This window comes from Eleutherodactylus coqui, chromosome 7, assembly GCF_035609145.1.
Source record: "Eleutherodactylus coqui strain aEleCoq1 chromosome 7, aEleCoq1.hap1, whole genome shotgun sequence".
Taxonomy (NCBI): Eukaryota; Metazoa; Chordata; class Amphibia; order Anura; family Eleutherodactylidae; genus Eleutherodactylus; species Eleutherodactylus coqui.
In genome coordinates, this window is record NC_089843.1 from 9,346,068 (window position 1) to 9,371,649 (window position 25,582).

General features: G+C 31.4%; 1 protein-coding gene across 1 annotated transcript in view; it reads left to right on the forward strand.

Moving 5' to 3' along the window:
- ATP6V1B1 (ATPase H+ transporting V1 subunit B1) overlaps nt 1–25,582 on the forward strand; it is a 97,833-nt gene that overhangs the window by 44,755 nt on the left and 27,496 nt on the right. The gene's annotated exons all lie outside the window — the stretch shown is intronic.

A 25,582-nucleotide genomic window follows, 5' to 3' on the forward strand; every position in this document is an offset into this window, starting at 1 on the left:
CTCCCTATGTACAAGAATATAACTACTGTAATACTGCACTCTATGTACAAGAATAAAACTACTATAATACTGCCCCTATGTACAAGAATATAACTACTATAATACTGACCCCTATGTACAAGGTTATAACTACTATAATACTACATGCTATGTACAAGAATATAACTACTATAATACTGCCCCTATGTACAAGAATATAACTACTATAATACTGCCCCTATGTACAAGAATATAACTAGTATAATACTGCTCCCTATGTACTAGAATATGACTACTATAATACTGGCCCCTATGTACAGGAATATAACTACTATAATACTGCCCCCTATATACAAGAATATAACTACTATAATACTGCCTCATATGTACAAGAATATAAATACTATAATACTGCCCCTTATGTACAAGAATATAACTACTATAATACTGCCCCCTATGTGCAAGAATATAACTACTATAATACTGCCCCCATGTACAAGAATATAACTACTATAATACTGCCTCAAATGTACAAGTATATAACTACTATAATACTTCCCCTTATGTACAAGAATATAACTACTATAATACTGCCTCATATGTACATTAATATAACTACTATAAAACTGCCCCTTATGTACAAGAATATAACTACTATAATACTGCCCCCTATGTACAAGAATATAACTACTATAATACTGCCCCCTATGTACAAGAATATAACTACTATAATACTGTTCCCTATGTACAAGAATATAACTACTATAATACTGCCTCCTATGTACAAGAATATAACTACTATAATACTGCCCCCTATGTACAAGTATATAACTAATATAATACAGCCCCCTATGTACAACTATATAACTACTATAATACTGCCCTGTATATACAAGAATATAACTACTATAACACTGCCACCTATGTACAGCAATATAACTACTATAATACTGCCTCCTGTGTACTGGAATATAAATACTATAATACTGCCCTCTATGTACAAGAATATAACTACTATAATACTGACTCCTATGTACAAGAATATAACTACTATAATACTGCCCCGTATGTACAAGAATATAACTACTATAATACTGCCGCGTATGTACAAGAATATAATAACTATAACACTGCCTCCTATGTACAAGAATATAACTACTATAATACTGCCCGCTATGTACAAGTATATAACTACTATAATACTGCCCCCTATATACAAGAATATAACTACTATAATACTGCCCCCTATGTACTAGAATATAACTACTATAACACTGCCTCCTATGTACAAGAAGATAACTACTATAATACTGCTCCCTATGTACAAGAATATAACTACGATAATACTTCTCCCTATGTATAAGAATATAACTACTATAATACTGCACCCATGTACAAGAATATAACTACTATAATATTGCCTCATATGTACAAGAATATAACTACTATAATACTGCCCCTTATGTACAAGAATATAACTACTATAATACTGACTCCTATGTACAAGAATATAACTACTATAATACTGCCCCGTAAGTACAAGAATATAACTACTATAATACTGCCCCGTATGTACAAGAATATAACTACTATAACACTGCCTCCTATGTACAAGAATATAACTACTATAATACTGCCGCCTATGTTCAAGAATATAACTACTATAATACTGCCCCCTATGTACAAGAATATGACTACTATAACACTGCCTCCTATGTACAAGAATATAACTACTATAATACTGCTCCCTATGTACAAGAATATAACTACTATAATACTGCCCCCATGTACAAGAATATAACTACTATAATACTGCCTCATATGTACAAGAATATAACTACTATAATACTGCCCCGTATGTACAAGAATATAACTACTATAATACTGCCCCGTATGTACAAGAATATAATAACTATAATACTGCCTCCTATGTACAAGAATATAACTACTATTATACTGCCCGCTATGTACAAGAATATAACTACTTTAATACTGCCCCCTATATACAAGAATATAACTACTATAATACTGCCCCCTATGTACAAGAATATAACTACTATAACACTGCCTCCTATGTACAAGAATATAACTACTATAATACTGCTCCCTATGTACAAGAATATAACTACTATAATTCTGCCCCCATGTACAAGAATATAACTACTATAATACTGCCTCATATGTGCAAGAATATAACTACTATAATACTGACCCTTATGTACAAGAGTATAACTACTATAATACTGCCCCCTATATACAAGAATATAACTACTATAATACTGCCCCCTATGTACAAGAAAATAACTACTATAATACTGCCCCTTATGTACAAGAATATAACTACTATAATACTGCCCCCTATGTTCAAGAATATAACTACTATAATACTGCCCCCTATGTACAAGAATATAACTACTATAACACTGCCTCCTATGTACAAGAATATAACTACTATAATACTGCTCCCTATGTACAAGAATATAACTAGTATAATACTGCTCCCTATGTACAAGAATATAACTACTATAATACTGCCCCCATGTACAAGAATATAACTACTATAATACTGCCTCCTATGTACAAGAATATAACTACTATAATACTGCCCCGTATGTACAAGAATATAACTACTATAATACTGCCGCGTATGTACAAGAATATAATAACTATAACACTGCCTCCTATGTACAAGAATATAACTACTATAATACTGCCCGCTATGTACAAGTATATAACTACTATAATACTGCCCCCTATATACAAGAATATAACTACTATAATACTGCCCCCTATGTACTAGAATATAACTACTATAACACTGCCTCCTATGTACAAGAAGATAACTACTATAATACTGCTCCCTATGTACAAGAATATAACTACGATAATACTTCTCCCTATGTATAAGAATATAACTACTATAATACTGCACCCATGTACAAGAATATAACTACTATAATATTGCCTCATATGTACAAGAATATAACTACTTTAATACTGCCCCTTATGTACAAGAATATAACTACTATAATACTGACTCCTATGTACAAGAATATAACTACTATAATACTGCCCCGTAAGTACAAGAATATAACTACTATAATACTGCCCCCTATGTTCAAGAATATAACTACTATAATACTGCCCCCTATGTACAAGAATATAACTACTATAACACTGCCTCCTATGTACAAGAATATAACTACTATAATACTGCTCCCTATGTACAAGAATATAACTAGTATAATACTGCTCCCTATGTACAAGAATATAACTACTATAATACTGCCCCCATGTACAAGAATATAACTACTATAATACTGCCTCCTATGTACAAGAATATAACTACTATAATACTGCCCCCTATGTACAAGAATATAACTACTATAATACTGCCTCCTATGTACAAGAATATAACTACTATAATACTGCCTCCTATGTACAAGAATATAACTACTATAATACTGCTCCCTATGTACAAGAATATAACTACTATAATAATGCCCCTTATGTACAAGAATATAACTACTATAATACTGCCCCCTATATACAAGAATATAGCTACTATAACACTGCCTCCTATGTACAAGAATATAACTACTATAATACTTCTCCCTATGTACAAGAATATAACTACTATAATACTGCTCCCTATGTACAAGAATATAACTACTATAATACTGCCCCCATGTACAAGAATATAACTACTATAATACTGCCTCAAATGTACAAGAATATAACTACTATAATACTGCCCCTTATGTACAAGAATATAACTACTATAATACTGCCCCCTATATACAAGAATATAACTACTGTAATACTGCCCCCTATGTACAAGAATATAACTACTATAACACTGCCTCCTATGTACAAGAATATAACTACTATAATACTGCCCCTTATGTACAAGAATATAACTACTATAATACTGCCTCATATGTACAAGAATATAACTACTATAATACTGCCTCATATGTACAAGAATATAACTAATATAGGACTGCCCCTTATGTACAAAAATATAACTACTATAATACTTCCCCTTATGTACAAGACTGTAACTACTATAATACTGCTTCATATGCACATTAATATAACTACTATAAAACTGCCCCTTATGTACAAGAATATAACTACTATAATACTGCCCCCTATGTACAAGAATATAACTAATATAATACTGCCCCCTATGTATAAGAATATAACTACTATAACTCTGCCCCCTATGTACAATAATATAACTAATATAATACTGCCCCCTATGTATAAGAATATAACCACTATAATACTGCCCCCTATGTACAAGAATATAATTACTCTAATACTGCCCCCTATGTTCAAGAATATAACTACTATAATACTGTTCCCCATGTACAAGAATATAACTACTATAATACTGCCTCCTATGTACAAGAATATAACTACTATAATACTGCCCCATGTACAAGGATATAACTACTATAATACTGACTCCTATGTACAAGAATATAACTACTATAATACTGCTCCCTATGTAAAAGAATATAACTACTATAATACTGCCCCCTATATACAAGAATATAACTACTATAATACTGCCCTCTATGTACAAGAATATAACTACTATAATACTACCTTCTATGTATAAAAATACATCTACTATAGCACTGCTTTCTATGTACAAGAATATAACTACTATAATACTGCCCCCTATGCACAAGAATATAACTACTATAATACTGCCCCCTATATAATAGAATATTACTACTATTATACTGCCCCCATGTACAAGAGTATAACTACTATAATACTGCTGCTATGTACAAGAATATAACTACTGTAATACTGTCCCCAATGTACAAGAATATAACTACTATAATACTGCCTCCTATGTACAAGAATATAACTACTATAGTGCTGTCCCCTATGTACAAGAATATAAATACTATAAACCTATCCCCTATGCACAAGCATATAACTATTATATTACTGTTCCCTATGTACAAGAATATAACTACTATAATACTGCTCCCTATGTACAAGAATATTACTACTATAATACTGTCCCCTATGCACAAGAATATAACCACTATAATACTGTTCCAATGTACAAGGATATAACTACAACAATACTGCACCCTATGTACAGGAATATAACTACTATAATACTGCTCCCAATGTACAAGAATATAACTACTATAATACTGCCCCCTATGTGCAAGAATATAACTACTATAATACTGCCCCTATGTACAAGAATATAACAACTATAATACTGCACTCTTTGTACAAGAATATAACTACTATAATACTGCTCCTATGTACAGGAATATTACTACTACGATACTGCCTCCTATGTACAAGAATATGACTACTATAATACTGCCTCCTATGTACAAGAATATAACTACTATAATACTGCCCCCTATGTACAAGAATATAACTACTATAATACTGCCCCCTATGTACAAGAATATGACTACAATAAAACTACTCCTATGTACAAGAATATAACTACTATAATACTGCCCCCTATGTACAAGAATATAACTACTATAATACTGCCTCCTATGTACAAGAATATAACTACTTTAATACTGCTCCTATGTACAAGAGTATACCTACTATAATACTGCTCCTATGTACTAGAATATAACTACTATAATACTATCCCCTATGCACAGAAATATAACCACTATAATACTTTTCCAATGTACAAGAAAATAACTACAATAATACTGCCCCTTATGTACAAAAATATAACTACTATAATACTGCCCCTATGTACAGGAATATAACTACTATAATACTGCATCCCCATGTACAAGAATATAACTACTATAATACTGCCTCATATGTACAAGAATATAACTACTTTTATACTGCTCCTATGTACAAGAGCATAACTACTATAATACTGCTCCTATGTACTAGAATATAACTACTATAATACTATCCCCTATGCACAGAAATATAACCACTATAATACTTCCCCTTATGTACAAGAATATAACTACTATAATACTGCCCCCTATGTACAAGAATATAACTACTATAATACTGCCTCAAATGTACAAGAATATATCTACTTTAATACTGCTCCTATGTACAATAATATAACTACTATAATACTGCTCCCTATGTACAAGAATATAACTACTATAACACTGCCCCCTATGTACAAGTATATAACTAATATAATACAGCCCCCTATGTACAAGTATATAACTACTATAATACTGCCCCCTATGTACAAGAATATAACTACTATAATACTGCCTCCTGTGTACTGGAATATAAATACTATAATACTGCCCTCTATGTACAAGAATATAACTACTAAAATACTGCTCCTATGTACAAGAATATAACTACTATAATACTGCCCCCTATGTACAAGAATATAAGTACTATAATACTGCTCCTATGTTTATGAATATAACTACTATAATACTGCAACTATGTACAAGAATATAAGTACTATAATACTGACTGCTATGTACAAGAATATAACTACTATTATACTGCCCCGTATGTACAAGAATATAACTACTATAACACTGCCTCCTATGTACAAGACTATAACTACTATAATACTGCCCCCTATGTACAAGAATATAACTACTATAATACTGACCCCTATATACAAGAATATAACTACTATAATACTGCCCCCTATGTACAAGAATATAATTACTATAACACTGCCTCCTATGTACAAGAATATAACTACTATAATACTGCTCCCTATGTACAAGAATATAACTACTATAATACTGCTCCCTATGTACAAGAATATAACTACTATAATACTGCCCCCTATGTACAAGAATATAACTACTATAATACTGCCCCCTATGTACAAGAATATAACTACTATAATACTGCCCCTTATGTACAAAAATATAACTACTCTAATACTGCCCCTATGTACAGGAATATAACTACTATAATACTGCATCCCCATGTACATGAATATAAGTACTATAAAACAGCCACCTATGTACAAGAATATAACTACAATAATACTGCCCCCTATGTACAAGAATATAACTACTATAACACTGCACTCTATGTACAAGAATATAACTACTATAATATTGCCCCCTATGTACAAGAATATAACTACTATTATACTGCCTCCTATGTACAACAACATAACTACTATAATACTGCTCCTATGTACAAGAACATAACTTGTATAATACTGCCCCCTATGTACAAGTGCATAACTACTATAATACTGCTCCTATGTACAAGAATATAACTATTATAATACTGTCCCCTATGTACAAGCACATAACTACTATAATACTGCTCCCTATGTACAAGAATATTACTACTATAATACTGTCCCCTATGTACAGGTATATAACTACTATAATACTGCCCCCTGGGTACAAGAATATAACTACTATAATACTGCACCCCCATGTAAAAGAACATATCTACCATAATACTGCCGCCTATGTACAGGAATATAACTACTATAAAGCTGCCTCCTATGTACAAGAATATAACTACAATAATACTGCCCTTATGTACAAGCATATAACTACTATAATACTGCCTCCTATGTAAAATAATATAACTACTATAATACTGCATCCTATGTACAAGAATATAACTGCTTTAATACTGCCCCCTATGTACAAGAATATAACTACTATAATACTGCCTCCTATGTACAAGAACATAACTACTATAATACTGCTCCTATGTACAAGAACATAACTAGAATAATACTGCCCCCTATGTACAAGTGCATTACTACTATAATACTGCTCCTATGTACAAGAATATAACTATTATAATACTGTCCCCTATGTACAAGTACATAACTACTATAATACTGCTCCCTATGTACAAGAATATAGCTACTATAATTCTGCCCCCTTTGTACAAGAATATAACTACTATAATACTGTCCCCTATGCACAAGAATATAACTACTATAATACTGCCCCCTACGTACAAGAATATAACTACTATAATACTGCCTCTTATGTACAGGAATATAACTACTATAGTACTGCTCCTATGTACAAGAATATAACTACTATACTACTGCCCCTATGTACAAGAATATGACTACTATAATACTGCCTCCTATGTACAAGAATATAACTACTATAATACTGCCTCCTATGTACAAGAATATAACTACTATAATACTGCCTCCTATGTACAAGAATATAACTACTATACTACTGCCCCTATGTACAAGAATATGACTACTATAATACTGCCTCCTATGTACAAGAATATAACTACTATAATACTGCCCCCTATGTACAAGAATATAACTACTATAATACTGCCCCCTATGTACAAGAATATGACTACAATAAAACTACTCCTATGTACAAGAATATAACTACTATAATACTGCCCCCTATGTACAAGAATATGACTACTATAATACTGCCTCATATGTACAAGAATATAGCTACTTTAATACTGCTCCTATGTACAAGAGTATACCTACTATAATACTGCTCCTATGTACTAGAATATAACTACTATAATACTATCCCCTATGCACAGAAATATAACCACTATAATACTTTTCCAATGTACAAGAAAATAACTACAATAATACTGCCCCTTATGTACAAAAATATAACTACTATAATACTGCCCCTATGTACAGGAATATAACTACTATAATACTGCATCCCCATGTACAAGAATATAACTACTATAATACTGCCTCATATGTACAAGAATATAACTACTTTTATACTGCTCCTATGTACAAGAGCATAACTACTATAATACTGCTCCTATGTACTAGAATATAACTACTATAATACTATCCCCTATGCACAGAAATATAACCACTATAATACTTCCCCTTATGTACAAGAATATAACTACTATAATACTGCCCCCTATGTACAAGAATATAACTACTATAATACTGCCTCAAATGTACAAGAATATATCTACTTTAATACTGCTCCTATGTACAATAATATAACTACTATAATACTGCTCCCTATGTACAAGAATATAACTACTATAATACTGCCCCCTATGTACAAGAATATAACTACTATAATACTGCTCCCTATGTACAAGAATATAACTACTATAATAATGCCCCCCCATGTACAAGAATATAACTACTATAATACTGCTCCTATGTACAAGAATATAACTACTATAACACTGCCCCCTATGTACAAGTATATAACTAATATAATACAGCCCCCTATGTACAAGTATATAACTACTATAATACTGCCCTCTATATACAAGAATATAACTACTATAATACTGCCCCCTATGTACAAGAATATAACTACTATAATACTGCCTCCTGTGTACTGGAATATAAATACTATAATACTGCCCTCTATGTACAAGAATATAACTACTAAAATACTGCTCCTATGTACAAGAATATAACTACTATAATACTGCCCCCTATGTACAAGAATATAAGTACTATAATACTGCTCCTATGTTTATGAATATAACTACTATAATACTGCAACTATGTACAAGAATATAAGTACTATAATACTGACTCCTATGTACAAGAATATAACTACTATTATACTGCCCCGTATGTACAAGAATATAACTACTATAACACTGCCTCCTATGTACAAGACTATAACTACTATAATACTGCCCCCTATGTACAAGAATATAACTACTATAATACTGACCCCTATATACAAGAATATAACTACTATAATACTGCCCCCTATGTACAAGAATATAACTACTATAACACTGCCTCCTATGTACAAGAATATAACTACTATAATACTGCTCCCTATGTACAAGAATATAACTACTATAATACTGCTCCCTATGTACAAGAATATAACTACTATAATACTGCCCCTTATGTACAAAAATATAACTACTCTAATACTGCCCCTATGTACAGGAATATAACTACTATAATACTGCATCCCCATGTACAAGAATATAACTACTATAATACTGCCTCATATGTACAAGAATATAACTACTTTTATGCTGCTCCTATGTACAAGAGCATAACTACTATAATACTGCTCCTATGTACTAGAATATAACTACTATAATACTATCCCCTATGCACAGAAATATAACCACTATAATACTTCCCCTTATGTACAAGAATATAACTACTATAATACTGCCCCCTATGTACAAGAATATAACTACTATAATACTGCCTCAAATGTACAAGAATATATCTACTTTAATACTGCTCCTATGTACAATAATATAACTACTATAATACTGCTCCCTATGTACAAGAATATAACTACTATAACACTGCCCCCTATGTACAAGTATATAACTAATATAATACAGCCCCCTATGTACAAGTATATAACTACTATAATACTGCCCTCTATATACAAGAATATAACTACTATAATACTGCCCCCTATGTACAAGAATATAACTACTATAATACTGCCTCCTGTGTACTGGAATATAAATACTATAATACTGCCCTCTATGTACAAGAATATAACTACTAAAATACTGCTCCTATGTACAAGAATATAACTACTATAATACTGCCCCCTATGTACAAGAATATAAGTACTATAATACTGCTCCTATGTTTATGAATATAACTACTATAATACTGCAACTATGTACAAGAATATAAGTACTATAATACTGACTGCTATGTACAAGAATATAACTACTATTATACTGCCCCGTATGTACAAGAATATAACTACTATAACACTGCCTCCTATGTACAAGACTATAACTACTATAATACTGCCCCCTATGTACAAGAATATAACTACTATAATACTGACCCCTATATATACAAGAATATAACTACTATAATACTGCCCCCTATGTACAAGAATATAATTACTATAACACTGCCTCCTATGTACAAGAATATAACTACTATAATACTGCTCCCTATGTACAAGAATATAACTACTATAATACTGCCCCCTATGTACAAGAATATAACTACTATAATACTGCCCCTTATGTACAAAAATATAACTACTCTAATACTGCCCCTATGTACAGGAATATAACTACTATAATACTGCCCCCATGTACAAGAATATAACTACTATAATACTGCCCCCTATGTACAAGAATATAACTACTATAATACTGCCCCTTATGTACAAAAATATAACTACTCTAATACTGCCCCTATGTACAGGAATATAACTACTATAATACTGCATCCCCATGTACATGAATATAAGTACTATAAAACAGCCACCTATGTACAAGAATATAACTACAATAATACTGCCCCCTATGTACAAGAATATAACTACTATAACACTGCACTCTATGTACAAGAATATAACTACTATAATATTGCCCCCTATGTACAAGAATATAACTACTATTATACTGCCTCCTATGTACAACAACATAACTACTATAATACTGCTCCTATGTACAAGAACATAACTTGTATAATACTGCCCCCTATGTACAAGTGCATAACTACTATAATACTGCTCCTATGTACAAGAATATAACTATTATAATACTGTCCCCTATGTACAAGCACATAACTACTATAATACTGCTCCCTATGTACAAGAATATTACTACTATAATACTGTCCCCTATGTACAGGTATATAACTACTATAATACTGCCCCCTGGGTACAAGAATATAACTACTATAATACTGCACCCCCATGTAAAAGAACATATCTACCATAATACTGCCGCCTATGTACAGGAATATAACTACTATAAAGCTGCCTCCTATGTACAAGAATATAACTACAATAATACTGCCCTTATGTACAAGCATATAACTACTATAATACTGCCTCCTATGTAAAATAATATAACTACTATAATACTGCATCCTATGTACAAGAATATAACTGCTTTAATACTGCCCCCTATGTACAAGAATATAACTACTATAATACTGCCTCCTATGTACAAGAACATAACTACTATAATACTGCTCCTATGTACAAGAACATAACTAGAATAATACTGCCCCCTATGTACAAGTGCATTACTACTATAATACTGCTCCTATGTACAAGAATATAACTATTATAATACTGTCCCCTATGTACAAGTACATAACTACTATAATACTGCTCCCTATGTACAAGAATATAGCTACTATAATTCTGCCCCCTTTGTACAAGAATATAACTACTATAATACTGTCCCCTATGCACAAGAATATAACTACTATAATACTGCCCCCTACGTACAAGAATATAACTACTATAATACTGCCTCTTATGTACAGGAATATAACTACTATAATACTGCCTCCTATGTACAAGAATATAACTACTATAATACTGCCTCCTATGTACAAGAATATAACTACTATACTACTGCCCCTATGTACAAGAATATGACTACTATAATACTGCCTCCTATGTACAAGAATATAACTACTATAATACTGCCCCCTATGTACAAGAATATAACTACTATAATACTGCCCCCTATGTACAAGAATATGACTACAATAAAACTACTCCTATGTACAAGAATATAACTACTATAATACTGCCCCCTATGTACAAGAATATAACTACTATAATACTGCCTCATATGTACAAGAATATAGCTACTTTAATACTGCTCCTATGTACAAGAGTATACCTACTATAATACTGCTCCTATGTACTAGAATATAACTACTATAATACTATCCCCTATGCACAGAAATATAACCACTATAATACTTTTCCAATGTACAAGAAAATAACTACAATAATACTGCCCCTTATGTACAAAAATATAACTACTATAATACTGCCCCTATGTACAGGAATATAACTACTATAATACTGCATCCCCATGTACAAGAATATAACTACTATAATACTGCCTCATATGTACAAGAATATAACTACTTTTATACTGCTCCTATGTACAAGAGCATAACTACTATAATACTGCTCCTATGTACTAGAATATAACTACTATAATACTATCCCCTATGCACAGAAATATAACCACTATAATACTTCCCCTTATGTACAAGAATATAACTACTATAATACTGCCCCCTATGTACAAGAATATAACTACTATAATACTGCCTCAAATGTACAAGAATATATCTACTTTAATACTGCTCCTATGTACAATAATATAACTACTATAATACTGCTCCCTATGTACAAGAATATAACTACTATAACACTGCCCCCTATGTACAAGTATATAACTAATATAATACAGCCCCCTATGTACAAGTATATAACTACTATAATACTGCCCTCTATATACAAGAATATAACTACTATAATACTGCTCCTATGTACAAGAGCATAACTACTATAATACTGCTCCTATGTACTAGAATATAACTACTATAATACTATCCCCTATGCACAGAAATATAACCACTATAATACTTCCCCTTATGTACAAGAATATAACTACTATAATACTGCCCCCTATGTACAAAAATATAACTACTCTAATACTGCCCCTATGTACAGGAATATAACTACTATAATACTGCATCCCCATGTACATGAATATAAGTACTATAAAACAGCCACCTATGTACAAGAATATAACTACAATAATACTGCCCCCTATGTACAAGAATATAACTACTATAACACTGCACTCTATGTACAAGAATATAACTACTATAATATTGCCCCCTATGTACAAGAATATAACTACTATTATACTGCCTCCTATGTACAACAACATAACTACTATAATACTGCTCCTATGTACAAGAACATAACTTGTATAATACTGCCCCCTATGTACAAGTGCATAACTACTATAATACTGCTCCTATGTACAAGAATATAACTATTATAATACTGTCCCCTATGTACAAGCACATAACTACTATAATACTGCTCCCTATGTACAAGAATATTACTACTATAATACTGTCCCCTATGTACAGGTATATAACTACTATAATACTGCCCCCTGGGTACAAGAATATAACTACTATAATACTGCACCCCCATGTAAAAGAACATATCTACCATAATACTGCCGCCTATGTACAGGAATATAACTACTATAAAGCTGCCTCCTATGTACAAGAATATAACTACAATAATACTGCCCTTATGTACAAGCATATAACTACTATAATACTGCCTCCTATGTAAAATAATATAACTACTATAATACTGCATCCTATGTACAAGAATATAACTGCTTTAATACTGCCCCCTATGTACAAGAATATAACTACTATAATACTGCCTCCTATGTACAAGAACATAACTACTATAATACTGCTCCTATGTACAAGAACATAACTAGAATAATACTGCCCCCTATGTACAAGTGCATTACTACTATAATACTGCTCCTATGTACAAGAATATAACTATTATAATACTGTCCCCTATGTACAAGTACATAACTACTATAATACTGCTCCCTATGTACAAGAATATAGCTACTATAATTCTGCCCCCTTTGTACAAGAATATAACTACTATAATACTGTCCCCTATGCACAAGAATATAACTACTATAATACTGCCCCCTACGTACAAGAATATAACTACTATAATACTGCCTCTTATGTACAGGAATATAACTACTATAATACTGCCTCCTATGTACAAGAATATAACTACTATAATACTGCCTCCTATGTACAAGAATATAACTACTATACTACTGCCCCTATGTACAAGAATATGACTACTATAATACTGCCTCCTATGTACAAGAATATAACTACTATAATACTGCCCCCTATGTACAAGAATATAACTACTATAATACTGCCCCCTATGTACAAGAATATGACTACAATAAAACTACTCCTATGTACAAGAATATAACTACTATAATACTGCCCCCTATGTACAAGAATATAACTACTATAATACTGCCTCATATGTACAAGAATATAGCTACTTTAATACTGCTCCTATGTACAAGAGTATACCTACTATAATACTGCTCCTATGTACTAGAATATAACTACTATAATACTATCCCCTATGCACAGAAATATAACCACTATAATACTTTTCCAATGTACAAGAAAATAACTACAATAATACTGCCCCTTATGTACAAAAATATAACTACTATAATACTGCCCCTATGTACAGGAATATAACTACTATAATACTGCATCCCCATGTACAAGAATATAACTACTATAATACTGCCTCATATGTACAAGAATATAACTACTTTTATACTGCTCCTATGTACAAGAGCATAACTACTATAATACTGCTCCTATGTACTAGAATATAACTACTATAATACTATCCCCTATGCACAGAAATATAACCACTATAATACTTCCCCTTATGTACAAGAATATAACTACTATAATACTGCCCCCTATGTACAAGAATATAACTACTATAATACTGCCTCAAATGTACAAGAATATATCTACTTTAATACTGCTCCTATGTACAATAATATAACTACTATAATACTGCTCCCTATGTACAAGAATATAACTACTATAATACTGCCCCCTATGTACAAGAATATAACTACTATAATACTGCTCCCTATGTACAAGAATATAACTACTATAATAATGCCCCCCCATGTACAAGAATATAACTACTATAATACTGCTCCTATGTACAAGAATATAACTACTATAACACTGCCCCCTATGTACAAGTATATAACTAATATAATACAGCCCCCTATGTACAAGTATATAACTACTATAATACTGCCCTCTATATACAAGAATATAACTACTATAATACTGCCCCCTATGTACAAGAATATAACTACTATAATACTGCCTCCTGTGTACTGGAATATAAATACTATAATACTGCCCTCTATGTACAAGAATATAACTACTAAAATACTGCTCCTATGTACAAGAATATAACTACTATAATACTGCCCCCTATGTACAAGAATATAAGTACTATAATACTGCTCCTATGTTTATGAATATAACTACTATAATACTGCAACTATGTACAAGAATATAAGTACTATAATACTGACTCCTATGTACAAGAATATAACTACTATTATACTGCCCCGTATGTACAAGAATATAACTACTATAACACTGCCTCCTATGTACAAGACTATAACTACTATAATACTGCCCCCTATGTACAAGAATATAACTACTATAATACTGACCCCTATATACAAGAATATAACTACTATAATACTGCCCCCTATGTACAAGAATATAACTACTATAACACTGCCTCCTATGTACAAGAATATAACTACTATAATACTGCTCCCTATGTACAAGAATATAACTACTATAATACTGCTCCCTATGTACAAGAATATAACTACTATAATACTGCCCCTTATGTACAAAAATATAACTACTCTAATACTGCCCCTATGTACAGGAATATAACTACTATAATACTGCACCCCCATGTACAAGAATATAACTACTATAAAACTGCCTCCTATGTACAAGAATATAACTACAATAATACTGCCCCCTATGTACAAGAATATAACTACTATAACACTGCACTCTATGTACAAGAATATAACTACTATAATATTGCCCCCTATGTACAAGAATATAACTACTATTATACTGCCTCCTATGTACAACAACATAACTACTATAATACTGCTCCTATGTACAAGAACATAACTTGTATAATACTGCCCCCTATGTACAAGTGCATAACTACTATAATACTGCTCCTATGTACAAGAATATAACTATTATAATACTGTCCCCTATGTACAAGCACATAACTACTATAATACTGCTCCCTATGTACAAGAATATTACTACTATAATACTGTCCCCTATGTACAGGAATATAACTACTATAATACTGCCCCCTGGGTACAAGAATATAACTACTATAATACTGCACCCCCATGTAAAAGAACATATCTACCATAATACTGCCGCCTTTGTACAGGAATATAACTACTATAAAGCTGCCTCCTATGTACAAGAATATAACTACAATAATACTGCCCTTATGTACAAGCATATAACTACTATAATACTGCCTCCTATGTAAAATAATATAACTACTATAATACTGCATCCTATGTACAAGAATATAACTGCTTTAATACTGCCCCCTATGTACAAGAATATAACTACTATAATACTGCCTCCTATGTACAAGAACATAACTACTATAATACTGCTCCTATGTACAAGAACATAACTAGTATAATACTGCCCCCTATGTACAAGTGCATTACTACTATAATACTGCTCCTATGTACAAGAATATAACTATTATAATACTGTCCCCTATGTACAAGTACATAACTACTATAATACTGCTCCCTATGTACAAGAATATAGCTACTATAATTCTGCCCCCTTTGTACAAGAATATAACTACTATAATACTGTCCCCTATGCACAAGAATATAACTACTATAATACTGCCCCCTACGTACAAGAATATAACTACTATAATACTGCCTCTTATGTACAGGAATATAACTACTATAGTACTGCTCCTATGTACAAGAATATAACTACTATACTACTGCCCCTATGTACAAGAATATAACTACTATAATACTCCCCCCTATGTACAAGAATATAACTACTATAATACTGCCCCCTTTGTACAAGAATACAACTACTATAATACTGCCCCCTATGTACAAGAATATAACTACTATAATACTGTCCCTTATGCACAAGAAAATAACTACTATAATACTGCCTCTTATGTACAAGAATATAACTACTATAATACTGCTCCTATGTACAAGAAAATAAATACTATAATACTGTCCCCTATGTACAAGAATATAACTACTATAATACAACTGGTAGGTAGAAGAATATAATTACCATAATACTGCAACAATGTAAAAGAATATATCTACTATAATACTGCCCCCTATTTTCAAGAATATAACTACTATAATACTGCCCCTATGTACAAGAATATAACTACTATAATACTGCCCCCTATGTACAAGAATATAACTACTATAATACTGCCCCCTTTGTAGAAGAATATAACTACTATAATACTGTCCCCTATGTACAAGAATATAACTACTATAATACTGCAACTATGTACAAGAATATAACTACTATAATACTGCCCCCTATGTACAAGAATATAACTACTATAATAATGCCCCCTAGGTACAAGAATATAACAACTATAATACTGCCTCCTATATACTGGAATATAAATACCTTTAATACTGCCCCTATGTACAAGAATATAACTACTATAATACTGTTCCCATGTACAGGAATATAACAAATATAATATTGCTCCCCTATGTACAAGAGCATAACTACTAAAATACTGCTCCCATGCACAAGAATATAACTACTATAATACTGCCCCCTATGTACAAGAATATAATTACTATAATACTGACTCCTATGTACAAGAATATAACTACTGTAATACTGCCCCGTATGTACAAGAATATAACTACTATAATATTGCCGCCTATGTATAAGAATATAACTACTATAACACTGCCCCCTATGTACAAGTGTATAACTACTATAATACTGCCCCATATGTACAAGAATATAACTATTATAATAGTGCCCCCTATGTACAAGTGCATAACTACCATAATTCTGCTCCTATGTACAAGAATATAATTATTATAATACTGCCCCCTATGTACAAGTACATAACTACTATAATACTCCTCCCTATGTACAAGAATATAACTACTATAATACTGCTCCCTATGTACAAGAATATAACTACTTTAATACTGCCTCCTATGTACAAGAGTATAACTACTATAATACTGCTCCTATGTACAAGAATATAACTACTATAATACTGCCCCCTTAGTACAAGAATATAATTACTATAATACTGTCCCTTATGCACAAGAATATAACTACTATAATTCTGCCCCCTACGTACAAGAATATAACTACTATAATACTGCCTCTTATGTACAGGAATATAACTACTATAGTACTGCTCCTATGTACAACAATATAACTACTATAATACTACTGGTAGGAACAAGAATTTAACTACTATAATACTACTGGTAGGTACAAGAATATAATTACAAAAATACTGCCCCCTATGTTCAAGAATATAACTACTATAATACTACTGGTAGGTACAAGAATATAGCTACAAAAATACTGCCCCCTATGCACAAGAATATAACTACTATAATACTGTTCCTATGAACAAGAATATAACTATTATATTACTGCCCCCTATGTACAAGTACATAACTACTATAATACTGCTCCCTATGTACAAGAATATAACTACTATAATACTGCCCCCTTTGTACAAGAATATAACTACTATAATACTGCCTCTTATTTACAGGAATATAACTACTATAATACTGCTTCTATGTACAAGAATATAACTACTATTATACTGCCCCTATGTACACGAATATAACTACTATAATACTGCTCCCTATGTACAAGAATATAACTACTATAATACTGCCCCCTATGTACAAGAATATAACTACTATAACACTGCACTCTATGTACAAGATTATAACTACTATAATACTGCCCCTATGTACAAGTATATAACTACTATAATACTGCCCCCTATGTACAAGAATATAACTACTATAATACTGCCTCTTATGTACAGGAATATAACTACTATAATACTGCCCCTATGTACAAGAATATAACTACTATTATACTGCCCCCTTTGTACAAGAATATAACTACTATAATACTGCCCCCTATGTACAAGAATATAACTACTATAACACTGCACTCTATGTACAAGAATATAACTACTATAATACTGCCTCCTATGTACAAGAACATAACTACTATAATACTGCTCCTATGTACAACAACATAACTAGTATAATACTGCCCCCTATGTACAAGTGCATAACTACTATAATACTGCTCCTATATACAAGAATATAACTATTATAATATTGCCCCCTATGTACAAGTGCATATCTACTATAATACTGCACCTATGTACAAGAATATAACTATTATAATACTGCCCCCTATGTACAACTACATAACTACTATAATACTGCTCCCTATGTACAAGAATATAACTACTATAATTCTGCCCCCTTTGTACAAGAATATAACTACTATAATACTGTCCCCTATGCACAAGAATATAACTACTATAATACTGCCCCCTACGTACAAGAATATAACTACTATAATACTGCCTCTTATGTACAGGAATATAACTACTATAATACTGCTTCTATGTACAAGAATATAACTACTATTATACTGCCCCTATGTACACGAATATAACTACTATAATACTGCTCCCTATGTACAAGAATATAACTACTATAATACTGCCCCCTATGTACAAGAATATAACTACTATAACACTGCACTCTATGTACAAGATTATAACTACTATAATACTGCCCCTATGTACAAGTATATAACTACTATAATACTGCCCCCTATGTACAAGAATATAACTACTATAATACTGCCTCTTATGTACAGGAATATAACTACTATAATACTGCCCCTATGTACAAGAATATAACTACTATTATACTGCCCCCTTTGTACAAGAATATAACTACTATAATACTGCCCCCTATGTACAAGAATATAACTACTATAACACTGCACTCTATGTACAAGAATATAACTACTATAATACTGCCTCCTATGTACAAGAACATAACTACTATAATACTGCTCCTATGTACAACAACATAACTAGTATAATACTGCCCCCTATGTACAAGTGCATAACTACTATAATACTGCTCCTATATACAAGAATATAACTATTATAATATTGCCCCCTATGTACAAGTGCATATCTACTATAATACTGCACCTATGTACAAGAATATAACTATTATAATACTGCCCCCTATGTACAACTACATAACTACTATAATACTGCTCCCTATGTACAAGAATATAACTACTATAATTCTGCCCCCTTTGTACAAGAATATAACTACTATAATACTGTCCCCTATGCACAAGAATATAACTACTATAATACTGCCCCCTACGTACAAGAATATAACTACTATAATACTGCCTCTTATGTACAGGAATATAACTAATATAATACTGCCCCCTATGTACAAGAATATAACTACTATAATACTGCTCCCTATGTACAAGAATATAACTACTATAATACTACTGGTAGGTACAAGAATATAACTACAATAATACTGCCCCCTATGTACAAGAATATAACTACTATAATACTGTTCCTATGAACAAGAATATAACTATTATAATACTGCCCCCTATGTACAAGTACATAACTACTATAATACTGTTCCCTATGTACAAGAATATAACTACTATAATACTGCCCCCTTTATACAAGAATATAACTACTATAATACTGCCTCTTATGTACAGGAATATAACTACTATAATACTGCCCCTATGTACAAGAATATAACTTCTTTAATATTGCCCCCTACGTACAAGAATATAACTACTATAACACTGCACTCTATGTACAAGTATATAAAAACTATAATACTGCCCCCTATGTACAAGAATATAACTAGTATAATACTGCCTCCTATGTACAAGAACATAACTACTATAATACTGCTCCTATGTACAACAACATAACTAGTATAATACTGCCCCCTATGTACAAGAGCATAACTACTATAATACTGCTCCTATATACAAGAATATAACTATTATAATACTGCCCCTATGTACAAGTACATAACTACTATAATACTGCTCACTATGTACAAGAATATAACTACTATAATACTGCCCCTTTTGTACAAGAATATAACTACCATAATACTGTCCCCTATGTACAAGAATATAACTACTATAATACTGCTCCCTATGTATAAGAGTATAACTACTATAATACTGCCCCCTATGTACAAGAATATAATTATTATAATACTGTCTCTTTTGTACAGAAATATAACTACTATTGTACTGCTCCTATGTACAAGAATATAAATACTATAATACTACTGGTAGGTACAAGAATATAATTACCATAGTACTGTAACAATGTACAAAAATATATCTACTATAATACTGCCCCCTATGTTCAAGAATATAACTACTATAATACTGCCCCTATGTACAAGAATATAACTACTATAATACTGCACTCTATGTAAAGGAGTATAACTACTATAATACTGCTCCCTATGTACAAGAATATAACTACTATAATACTGCACTCTATGTAAAGGAGTATAACTACTATAATACTGCTCCCTATGTACAAGAATATAACTACTATAATACTGCCCCCTATGTTCAAGAATATAACTACTATAATACTGCCTCCTATGTACAAGAATATAACTACTATAAGACTGCCCTCTATGTACAAGAGTATAACTACTATAATACCGCCCAATATATACAAGAATATAACTACTATAATACTGCCCCCTATGTACAAGAATATAACTACTATAATACTGCTCCTATGTACAAGAATATAACTACTATAATACTGCCCCCTATGTTCAAAAATATAACTACTATAATATTGCCCCCTATGTACAAAATATAACTACTATAATACTGCCTCCTATGTACAAGAATATAACTACTATAATATTGCCCCCATGTACATTATATAACTACTATAATACTGCTCCCTATGTACAAGAATATAACTACTCTAATACTGCCTCTATGTACAAGTATATAACTACTATAATACTGCCCCCTATGTTCAAAAATATAACTACTGTAATATTGCCCCCTATGTACAAAATATAACTACTATAATACTGCTTCCTATGTACAAGAATATAACTACTATAATATTGCCCCCTATGTACAAAATATAACTACTATAATACTGCCCCCTATGTACAAGAATATATCTACTCTAATACTGCCCCTATGTACAAGAATACAACTACTATAATACTGCTCCTATGTACAAGAATATAACTACTATAATACTGCTCTCTATATACAAGAGTATAACTACTATAATACTGCTCCCTATGTACAAGAATATAACTACTATAATACTGCCCCCTATATACAAGAATATAACTACTATAATACTGCCTCCTATGTACAAGAATATAACTACTGTAATACTGCTCCTATGTACAAGAATATAACTACTATAATACCGCCCAATATATACAAGAATATAACTACTATAATACTGCCCCCTATGTACAAGAATATAACTACTATAATACTGCTCCTATGTACAAGAATATAACTACTATAATACTGCCCCCTATGTTCAAAAATATAACTACTATAATATTGCCCCCTATGTACAAAATATAACTACTATAATACTGCCTCCTATGTACAAGAATATAACTACTATAATACTGCCCCCTATGTTCAAAAATATAACTACTATAATATTGCCCCCTATGTACAAAACATAACTACTATAATACTGCCCTCTATGTACAAGAATATAACTACTCTAATACTGCCCCTATGTACAAGAATACAACTACTATAATACTGCTCCTATGTACAAGAATATAACTACTATAATACTGCCCTCTGTGTACAAGAGTATAACTACTATAATACTGCTCCCTATGTACAAGAATATAACTACTATAATACTGCCCCCAATGTTCAAGAATATAACTACTATAATACTGCCTCCTATGTACAAGAATATAACTACTATAAGACTGCCCCTATGTACAAGAGTATAACTACTATAATACCGCCCAATATATACAAGAATATAACTACTATAATACTGCCCCCTATGTACAAGAATATAACTACTATAATACTGCTCCTATGTACAAGAATATAACTACTATAATACTGCCCCCTATGTTCAAAAATATAACTACTATAATATTGCCCCCTATGTACAAAATATAACTACTATAATACTGCCTCCTATGTACAAGTATATAACTACTATAATATTGCCCCCATGTACATTATATAACTACTATAATACTGCTCCCTATGTACAAGAATATAACTACTCTAATACTGCCTCTATGTACAAGAATATAACTACTATAATACTGCCCCTTATGTTCAAAAATATAACTACTGTAATATTGTCCCCTATGTACAAAATATAACTACTATAATACTGCTTCCTATGTACAAGAATATAACTACTATAATATTGCCCCCTATGTACAAAATATAACTACTATAATACTGCCCCCTATGTACAAGAATATAACTACTCTAATACTGCCCCTATGTACAAGAATACAACTACTATAATACTGCCCCCTATGTAAAAGAATATAACTACTATAATACTGCCTCCTATGTACAAGAATATAACTACTATAATACTGCCCCCTATGTACAATAATATAACTACTATAATACTGCCCCCATGTACAGGAATATAACGACTATAATACTGCCCCCTATGTACAATAATATAACTACTATAATACTGCTCCCCTGTGTACAAGAATATAACTACTATAATACTACTCCTATGTACAATAATATAACTACTATAATACTGCTCCCTATGTACAAGAATATAACTACTATAATACTGCCTCCTATGTACAAGAATATAACTACTATAATACTGCCCCCTATGTACAATAATATAACTACTATAATACTGCCCCCATGTACAGGAATATAACGACTATAATACTGCCCCCTATGTACAATAATATAACTACTATAATACTGCTCCCCTGTGTACAAGAATATAACTACTATAATACTACTCCTATGTACAAGAATATAACTACTATAATACTGCTCCCTATGTACAAGAATATAACTACTATAATACTGCCTCCTATGTACAAGAATATAACTACTATAATACTACTCCTATGTACAAGAATATAACTACTATAATACTGCCCCTATGTACAAGAATATAACTACTATAATACTGCCCCTATGTACAAGAATATAACTACTATAATACTGCCCCCTATGTACAAGAATATAACTACTATAATACTGCCTCCTATGTACAAGAATATAACTACTATAATACTGCTCCTATGTACAAGAATATAACTACTATAATACTGCTCCCTATGTACAAGAATATAACTACTATAATACTACCCCCTATGTACAATAATATAACTACTATAATACTGCTCCCTATGTACAATAATATAACTGCTATAATACTGCCTCCTATGTACAAGAATATAACTACTATAATACTGCCTCCTATGTACAAGAATATAACTACTATAATACTGCTCCTATGTACAAGAATATAACTACTATAATACTGCCTCCTATGTACAAGAATATAACTACTATAATACTGCTCCTATGTACAAGAATATAACTACTATAATACTGCCCCCTATGTACAATAATATAACTACTATAATACTGCTCCCCTGTGTACAAGAATATAACTACTATAATACTACTCCTATGTACAAGAATATAACTACTATAATACTGCTCCCTATGTACAAGAATATAACTACTATAATACTGCCTCCTATGTACAAGAATATAACTACTATAATACTACTCCTATGTACAAGAATATAACTACTATAATACTGCCCCTATGTACAAGAATATAACTACTATAATACTGCCCCTATGTACAAGAATATAACTACTATAATACTGCCCCCTATGTACAAGAATATAACTACTATAATACTGCCTCCTATGTACAAGAATATAACTACTATAATACTGCTCCTATGTACAAGAATATAACTACTATAATACTGCTCCCTATGTACAAGAATATAACTACTATAATACTAC